We start from the raw sequence: 9,587 nt of genomic DNA, 5'->3' as shown, positions 1-9,587 counted from the left end.
CAATAATACCCTCTATGGTTTGTTGCCTGTAATAAATTTTAACAAAATGTGTACAATATTACCATGTGTATATAGACCACTGAGTGCCATTACTTTTAAGAAATACACTTTTCCTATACTCTATAATCTAATATGATTTTTCAACTTGACATAAGAAATGATTTGTATCTGAAGCAATGATAGGCTAGTTCTGAGCCTTCAAATTACCACCATGTGCAGGTCAACAAAATAATCTTCTAGGGGTGACTATGCAGAGAGGTAAGAATCACTACTATCTTGTAACAGTCAGATCACACCTGGCCTAAGGGCTGACCATGGACACAAGCCAAGTGACCACATCTAGGACAGCTCAATTCAAACCAGAAAAAACTGTTTTTTCACACGCAATAATTTCAGTTGTTAAGCACCAAAATCTGACTCAGTATATAAGAGGGAAACAATATGATCTTATTACCTTTATGTCTAGTTTCTTTTTTTAGAGTAATCTCTCGTGCAAAAATATGTCCACCTAAGCTAATTTTATAGTCCTGTTACTAGGTTCATTTTATTTGGTGTCTTCTCTAATGATTGTTAGGACCGCTCTCAATGTGATCACTAGATGCACAGGAAATCTACTGATACTAGTAAAGATATGTGCCCATGACTGCTCTTTTTTTTTTTTGTTTTGTTTTTGTTTTGCTATTTTTGGGGGGCCATACCTGTTTGATGCTCAGGGGTTATTCCTGGCTAAGCGCTCAGAAATTGCCCCTGGCTTGAGGGGACCATATGGGATGCCCGGGGATCCAGCTGCAGTCCTTCCTAGGCAGACACCTTACCTCTAGCGCCACCTCACCGGTCTCCCAGAACTGCTCTTAAAAGAAAAGAAAGTTGTATTGGAAACTGATTTTTCTGATTGATTAATAAACCTTCAAATTTCTGATCCATGACAAACTTTCCTTGGTGAATAACTCATCTTTCTGTGTGGGACCATCATAATCCACAAAATAATTTTCTCTTTCATATTTGATATTCTTCTTTAAATCTGATAGCTCCCAATGGAACTCAGAAGAAAGTTTTTTATAACAAAGTAACCATAGTCACCATCATTATCATCAACATATTTGATATATGTATAGTATATTTGATATTTGTATAGTTTTAGTCTTTAGAAATCTATCTGGATGTCCGAGTACTGTGAATTCAGTGTCAAACTCAGGGTTTTCTCTAACTGTATAAACTGGCAAAATAATGTCACCATAAATCTATGAAATAATGCAAATAGTACAAGCCTATGAAATACTACAAGGTAATATAAATAAATCTATGAAATAATACAAAAATTAAGAAAGAACAGAGAAATAGTTTCAAGAAAAAATGAATAGTCAGGTGGAAGACTTATAGGAGTAGAAAATTATCGGTCTTTCATGTAATTTTTCAGCATTTAATGCTTAGTTATGAAGCATTTATCACCATTGATATTCTGATCAACTGTTAATCTCATTTTAATAACTATTTCCTTGTTTATTTTTGTGGTGATTTATCAAAATAAAGTTAATTGTATCAGCATCTTCAACCACTGTCTATCAGGTTCAGTCTCAGAGAAAGTACTAGAGGGACAAAAGTGGACTTTTCAGGTTGCAAGTTAGCCTCAATGGCCCCGAACAAGGGGTAGGCTGGTCCTTTATTGATTTCTAGTCCTCCACCCTAGCACTAGACATTAACTGGTACATGAAGAACAGTTAGAAGGTTCTTTTAACAGTTAGAAGGTTCATGAAGAGCAAAGGCTGGGATATTTACATAGCTGTAACCATAGAGTGATAAATCATTAGCAAGCACCTTAGATGAAATCATGGTAATCTATTCTAGCAAGACTTTTTCCTCCTGAGGCACTTATTTGCCATCCTCATTGTCCAAACTAAATTTGGTTTATCCCAAGGGATCTCCAAACCTTGAGGCCATTAAGGGTGTCCCACCATTACAGAAGACTTTTTCTATTTTCTATCCAACATCAATCTAACCACTGCTGTCACAGTAAAATGCCCATTTTTTAATGAAAGTTGTATGAATTATATCTCCTCACTCTAAAAGACACTGCAGCCCCACGTAGCTACATCTAAAGTCAGTCTATATATAGTCACACCAAATAAAAATTTCAGTCTGGGGTTAAGGCAGATGCATGTACAGTCAGCCCCAGACAGGTCCCTGGAACTGCATGATCTCCCAAGCACTACCGAAATCCTGAATCCTTCTTGTCACCAAAAACATAATCATTTTGATCTGCTTAGACTCTCAGAAAGTCCACGATGGTGCTACACAACCAGAACAACATTTAGCTAAACTTCAATTTTGGAGATGAAATAGTTTATGTTTCAGATTCTACTAAAGCCAAGATCCAGATAAACTGTGTCATATTCAAAGCTATGCCAGATTAATGAAGTGGAATTGTCTTTACTGACTAGATACAATCTCTGTCTGCCAAAGAATGATCCATGAGCACAGATCCAGGAGTAAGCCCTGAGCAATGTCAAATATGATCCAAAACAAACAAATAAACAAAAATGATTAAAGCTGCCAATTATGGGATTCCAAGGTACAATATTGTGATGCCAATAAGAATTCTTATGCCAATGTCTCTAGGCTCCTTGCCACCCCAATTTCTATTTATGTCACCTATGGACTCTTGAATAGTGCCCAGCATGAGCCTACCATTAAGAATTTTTTATATACACTAGAGAAGAATGTTTATTTGGCTCCATGGAGAGGGATATAAGGAGTCCTTTTCATGCCTATTTTTTCCCAGCTCTTCCAAATTTTCTCATAGGGATCTTGCTTCTTTGCTGATATTCTGCCTGCTTGATTTTCCAATGATGAATAAAGAGTTAAAGATGCTCAGTATTTCTGGCTGCCATCAGTATTACTCCTCAGTTCTATTAGCAAATGCTTTATAAACTTAGATTTGGTACATTTATCTTATTAATAGTTAAGTGATCTTAAATGACTGAGACCATAACATATACATGTATAATTCCTATCCTTCATCTCTTATTATTTTCATTACTTGAATGCTATTGGATCTGATACAGTATGGCTGCCTTTGCTTTTGAATCCTATCATTAGCTTATACGATTGTTTTCCAACCTTTTACTATGAGTCATTGTTTACCATGAGAGTGGAAATATGTCTATATTCTAAGTTCATGCCCTGTTCTTTATAACAGTGTTGAATATCTTAAATTGTGATATCATTAACATTGGGAAAATAATACTTCTTATTTAAAATAAATTCTTAATATATTTGTCATTAAACTATTGTTTTATTTACTATTGGTTTAATGTAGTTGTTAAATTTAGTATATTAAGACCTTTATGGAGAAGTACAGGATTTTATTGGAAAACATCCATGTATAGCCTATCAAATATGTTAATACACCATATTTTAGGTTAAATATAATTAATTGCGATCCCTCTAAAGATACCCATGACATTCTTCAAAGAAGTGGATCAGGCACTTTTGAAATTCATATGGAACAATAAACACCCTAGAATAGCTAAAGCAATCATTGGGCAAAAGAATATGAGAGGAATTACTTTCCCCAACTTTAAACTGTACTACAAAGCAATAGTTATCAAAACAGCATAGTATTGGAATAAGGACAGGCCCTCAGATCAGTGGAATAGGCTTGAATACTCAGAAAATGTTACCCAGACATACAATCACCTGATTTTTTGAAAAAGAAGCAAGAAATCCTAAATGGAACAAAGAAAGCCTCTTCAACAAGTGGTGTTGGCACAACTGGCTAGCCACTTGCAAAAAATTGAACTTGGACCCCCAGCTAACATTATGTATGAAGGTTAAATCCAAATGGATAAAAGACCTTGAAATCAGACCCGAAACCATAAGATACATAGAACAACACTTAGGTAAAACACTCCAGGACATTGAGACTAAAGGCATCTTCAAAGAGGAAATTGCACTCTCCAAGCAAGTGAAAGCAGAGATTAACAGATGGTAATATATTAAACTGAGAAGCTTCTGCACCTCAAAAGAAATAGCGCTCAGGATACAAGAGCCCCCCACTGAGTGGGAGAAACGATTCACCCAATACCATTAGACAAGGCGCTAATCTCCAAAATATACAAGGCACTGACAGAACTTTACAAGAAAAAAACATCTAATCCCATCAAAAAATGGAGAGAAGAATTGGACACTTTGACAAAGAAGAAATACAAATGGCCAAAAGACACATGAAAAAATGCTCCACATCACTAATCATCAGGGAGATGCAAATCAAAACAACTATAAGGTACCACCTCACACCACAGAGATTGGCACACATCACAAAGAATGAGAACAAGCAGTGTTGGCGGGGATGTGGAGAGAAAGGAACTCTTATCCACTGCTGGTGGGAATGCCATCTAGTTCAACCTTTATGGAAAGCAATATGGAGATTCCTCCAAAAACTGGAAATCAAGCTCCCATACGACCCAGCTATACCACTCCTAGGAATATACACGAGGAACACAAAAATACAATACAAAAATCCCTTCCTTACACCTATATTTATTGCAGCACTATTTAACATAGCAAGGCTCTGAAAACAGCCAAGATACCCTTTAGATGAATGGCTAAAAAAACTGTGGTATATATACACAATGGAATATTATGCAGCTGTCAGGAGAGATGAAATTTTCCTATACATGGATGTACATGGAATCCATTATGCTGAGTGAAATAAGTCAGAGAGAAAGAGAATGATGCAGAATGGTCTCACTCATCTATGGGTTTTAAGAAAAATGAAAGACATTCTTCCAATAACAACTTTCAGACACAAAAGGAAAAGAGTTGGAAGTAACAGCTCACCTCATGAAGCGCACCACAAACAGAGATGAGTTTAGTTAGAGAAATAACTACGTTTTGAACTATCCTAATAATGAGAATGTACGAGGGAAGTAGAAAGCCTGTCTAGAATACAGGCAGGGGTTGGGTGGGGAGGAGGAAGATTTGGGACATTGGTGATGGGAATGTTGCACTGGTGATAGGTGGTGTTCTTTACGTGACTGAAACCCAAACACAATCATGTATGTAATAAAGTTGTTTAAATAAAAAAATAAAAAATAAAACTAAAAAAATTAATATTTTAACTTAGCAATACTTGTTTTAAAGTTTTAGTATTTAAGATAGAATAGCACACAAAAGGGAATTGTTATGCTGGCAATCCAGAGGGCTAAGTCTGAAGATAAGGGAATCATGCTGGGAACAGCGGTGGAGGGAGGTCAATACTGGTGGTGGGAATGGCCCTAATTCACTGTCACTATGTGCCTTAAATATAACTGTGATAGATTTGTAATTCACATTGGTCTCAAAAAAATTAAAAATAAAATAGTATGGCAGTGTTGCAAATGAAAATAACTATTGGCTATAATGTTTAAACAGAAACTTCACAATACAGTACTTGAAAAAAATAGTTTTACAATGGAGAGGAGAAAGATCTATTTAATGCATCATTCTGGGATAATTGTTTATCCAATGGGTGAAAAGGCACAATGATAATAGATAAAATGAAATTAAGCCCCTAACTCAAACCACATATAAAAATCAATACAAATATAATAAAAGCATACTGGTATAGATTAAAAACTACTTCTAAAAGCACTTAGAAAAACACAAATATTTTTATGGTCTTGGGATTTTCAAAATCTAAGGAAATTAGAGAATAAAAATAGCTGTAATGTTCTTTGTCAATATAATATTGTACAGATTAAATTTAATAAGATACATTTACACATAATAACATGGGTGATTATTTCATAGTTTATTTGTGAAACATTAGTTTGTAAAAATGTGAACAGTGTTATAGGTAAAACATGTTATAGGTATAACATGCTTTTCACTCAAATACTCATATCCCTCTATTTATAATCCTTTGTTCCCTTTCATTTTATTCCCACTTTTATTGTAAGCTCAATTCAGTTTAGTTTTCTGAGCACTATTTATTTATTTAAAAGACTTTAGTTTCTTCATTCTATGTTCCTGGTATCTTTATTCCCTGGCTTGGGGACCAAGTGGGACGCTAGGGGATCAAACCGCGCTCCGTCCTAGGCTAGCACACGCAAAACAGATGACATAAACCCTGCACCACCGCTCCGGACCCACAAACTTGTATTCTTGTGGTATAGTTACACATAGTAACCTAGGCATTTTATAACAATGTCAAATAGCTATTCAATAGAAAGCAATAAAGGTAACAAACCTATCACTGAATAAGTTCTAAAATCTGTATAAGATCCAAAAGCAAATCCAATTAAATGATATTTTATTTAAGGAAACATTTTCTATTAATAAAATTGAGTTTGAAATACATAGGAAACTAAACACAAAATTCAAATTAATGGTCACATCTAGATATAGATAGTGAATAAGTAAGGAGTGATCAACTATTGCTTTGTAATACAGTTTAAAGTTTGGGTAAGTAATACCTCCCATATTCCTTTTCCCAAGTATTACCTTAGCTATTCGTGGTTGTTCATTGTTCCAAATGAATTTCAGAAGTGTTTGATCCACTTCTTTGAAAAATGTCATGGGTATCTTTAGAGGGGTCGCATTAAATCTGTACAAAGCTTTTAGGAGTATTGTCATTTTAATGATATTAATCCTGCCAATCCAAGAACAGGGTATGGATTTACATTTACATGTGTCTTCTCTTATTTCTTGTAGCAAGGTTTTATAGTTTAAACTGTATTACAAAGCAACAGTTATTTAAACAGCATGGTATTGGAATAAAGACAGACCCTCGGATCAGTGGAACAGGCTTGAGTACTCAGAAAATGTTCCCCAGATATACCGTCACCTAATTTTGGATAAAGGTGCAAGAAATACTAAATGGAACAGGGAAGGTGTCTTCAATAAATGGTGTTGGCACAACTGGCTAGCCACTTGTAAAAAAGCGAATTTAGACCTCCAGTTAACATCATGTACAAAGGTAAGATCCAAATGGATTAAAGACCTATATATCAGACCTGAAACCATAGTACAGTATATAGAACAACATGTAGGTCAAACACTCCATGACATTGAGACTAAAGGTATCTTTAAAGAGGAAACAGTGCTCTCCAAACAAGTGAAAGCAGAAATAAATACATAAATGGGACTATATTAAGCTAAGAAGCTTCTGCAACTCAAAGGAAATAGTGCCCAGAATACAAGAGCCACCCACTGAGTGGGAGAAACTATTCACCCAATACCCATCAGATAAGGGGTTAATCTCCAAAATATACGAGGCACTGACAGAACTTTACAAGAAGAAAAAACATCTAACCCCATCAAAAAAATGGGGAGAAGAAATGAACAGACACTTTGACAAAAAAGAAATACAAATGGCGAAAAGGCACATGAAAAAAATGCTCCACATCACTAATCATCAGGGAGATGCAAATCAAAACAACTATAAGGTACCATCTCACACCACAGAGATTGGTACACATCAGAAAGAATGAGAACAAGCAGTGCTGGCAGGGATGTGGAGATAAAGGAACTCTTATTCACTGCTGGGGGGAATGCTGTCTGGTCCAACCTTTGTGGAAAGCAATATGGAGATTTTTCCAAAAGCTGGAAATTGAGCTCCCATACAATCCAGCTATACCACTTCTAGAGATATATCCTAGGAACACAAAAATATGATACAAAAATCCCTTTTTCACACCTATATTCATTGCAGCATTGTTTACAATAGCCTGACTCTGGAAACAGCCTAGATGCTGCTCAATAGATGAATGGTTAAAGAAACTATGGTACATATACACAATAGAATATTATGCAGCCATCAGAAGAGATGAAGTCATGAAATTTTCCTATACATGGATGTATATGGAATCTATTATGCTGAGTGAAATAAGTCAGAGCGAGAGAGATAAACACAAAATGGTCTCCCTCATCTATGGGCTTTGAGAAAAATGAAAAACATTTGTGTAATTATTCTCAGAGACAAAATAGAGGAGGACTGGAGAGTCCAGCTCCTGACATGAAGCTTACCACAGGGATTGTTTAGTGCAGTCACAGAAATAATTACACTGAGAACTATCATAACAAAATGTGACTGAATGAGGGAAATAGAAAGCCTGTCTAGAAGTATAGACCATTGTGGGGTGAGGAGGAAGGACACTTGGGATATTGGTCATGGGAATGTTGCACTGGTGAAGGATATATATATATATATATATAATATAATAAATATAATATAATATAATAAATATAATATAATATTATTAATATAATATAATATAATATATATTAAAAATCAAAAAAAAAGAAAAGATAAAGCCTCCCAATTCTTACCACAGGCTGTGTTCTTTACACTGTCTGTATAGAAAGAGGAGGTACAGTAAATGCAACCCATATACACCTCAACACAGGCCTTTTGCCTGGTCTGTATTGTGAATTGGGGGACAAAAAAAGGAGTAATCAAACAAATGCAGTTAAGTACCATTTCTTAACTCCTTATGACTTAGCATTTATATTTGTGTTGTCTATACTACTTACATGTTGTGAATATGATCTAGTTATAAAAAAGCCAAATGACCAAGAATTTTCTTCTTGTTATGCAAGCACTAATTCTCTCTTATTTGGAGGTTTTAAAATCTAAGTGAGGTTTTGTGTCAGGATTGTGCATATGATATTCAGCTATCGCAATCATTTTTATCACTGTAGTTAATCAAACATAGGTTAATTTCTAATTTCTGGATGTAAATTGAATGCAAATGTTTTGAAGTAAACTGAAGTTTTATTTGAAATGAAATTAAATGAAACTTTTTCAGGAATATGACATCTCATATCAGGTGTTGAGTAAAATATTTGATAAGGTAGGAAAAAAAGAAGAAAGGGTGTGACAATAAAATACAATAGTATCTTCTTTTAACTAATTTTTATACAACTATAATTCAGAAATGGTGATGCAAATTACTTTAGCAAATAATAACACATCATAAGCAAGATTCTAGAGATGATTTTGTATTTGTTCTTCATTCTGTAGTTTAAAGTAGAAAGTCACTTCCTGAAAGTGTTTCCAAACGTACCTCCAATTCCTCATCAAATGGTAGGGAATGCCAACAGAAGCACTGGGGTCATCATCTAAAGAGAATAGTAAAATTACATTAAAAGCACGGATTAAAAGAACTCAATTGTACCCACATCCAAAAGGCAAGGGAAATCTTCAGAATATAGAAAAGAAGAGAAGTCATAAAGAAAATGCAAGGGAAGTTGAGGCTCGGAGGGAAAGAGTAGATGACTGGAATTTACCAAATTCCTATGGAAAATATTCATGGATGCCAATCCTCTGATACTCTCAATTAGTCATTAATTTTTATGTATAATCCTGGCCAAGGTTCTTCCCACTGCCACCCATTGGCCTCTGACTGGGGTTCACTAACTCAGTCACCTGCCAATCTCCTTAGTAAAGTAATTTTTTATACATAAAATACATGAAAGAGCATTCATAAATTTTGATTTTATACTTATTGGGCTGCCGACATACATTCAGACCAAAGCACTGAACAGGTCTTTGCCCTGAATAACACTCAGTTATGTTCATATTTTATGCTATGTTTTCTTTAGAG

The 9,587-nt window shown here is 34.9% G+C and overlaps 1 non-coding gene across 1 annotated transcript; it reads left to right on the top strand.

Moving 5' to 3' along the window:
• Nucleotides 1-8,293: 8,293 nt before the first annotated feature.
• LOC126024800 (small nucleolar RNA SNORA51) lies at nt 8,294-8,426 on the top strand. The gene has a single exon (XR_007500902.1). It is a non-coding gene; the product is annotated as a small nucleolar RNA SNORA51 (small nucleolar RNA).
• Nucleotides 8,427-9,587: the final 1,161 nt, after the last annotated feature.

The sequence above is a fragment of the Suncus etruscus genome, chromosome 12 (genome assembly GCF_024139225.1).
Source record: "Suncus etruscus isolate mSunEtr1 chromosome 12, mSunEtr1.pri.cur, whole genome shotgun sequence".
Lineage (NCBI taxonomy): Eukaryota > Metazoa > Chordata > Mammalia > Eulipotyphla > Soricidae > Suncus > Suncus etruscus.
This window is presented reverse-complemented; position numbering and strand designations above follow the sequence as displayed.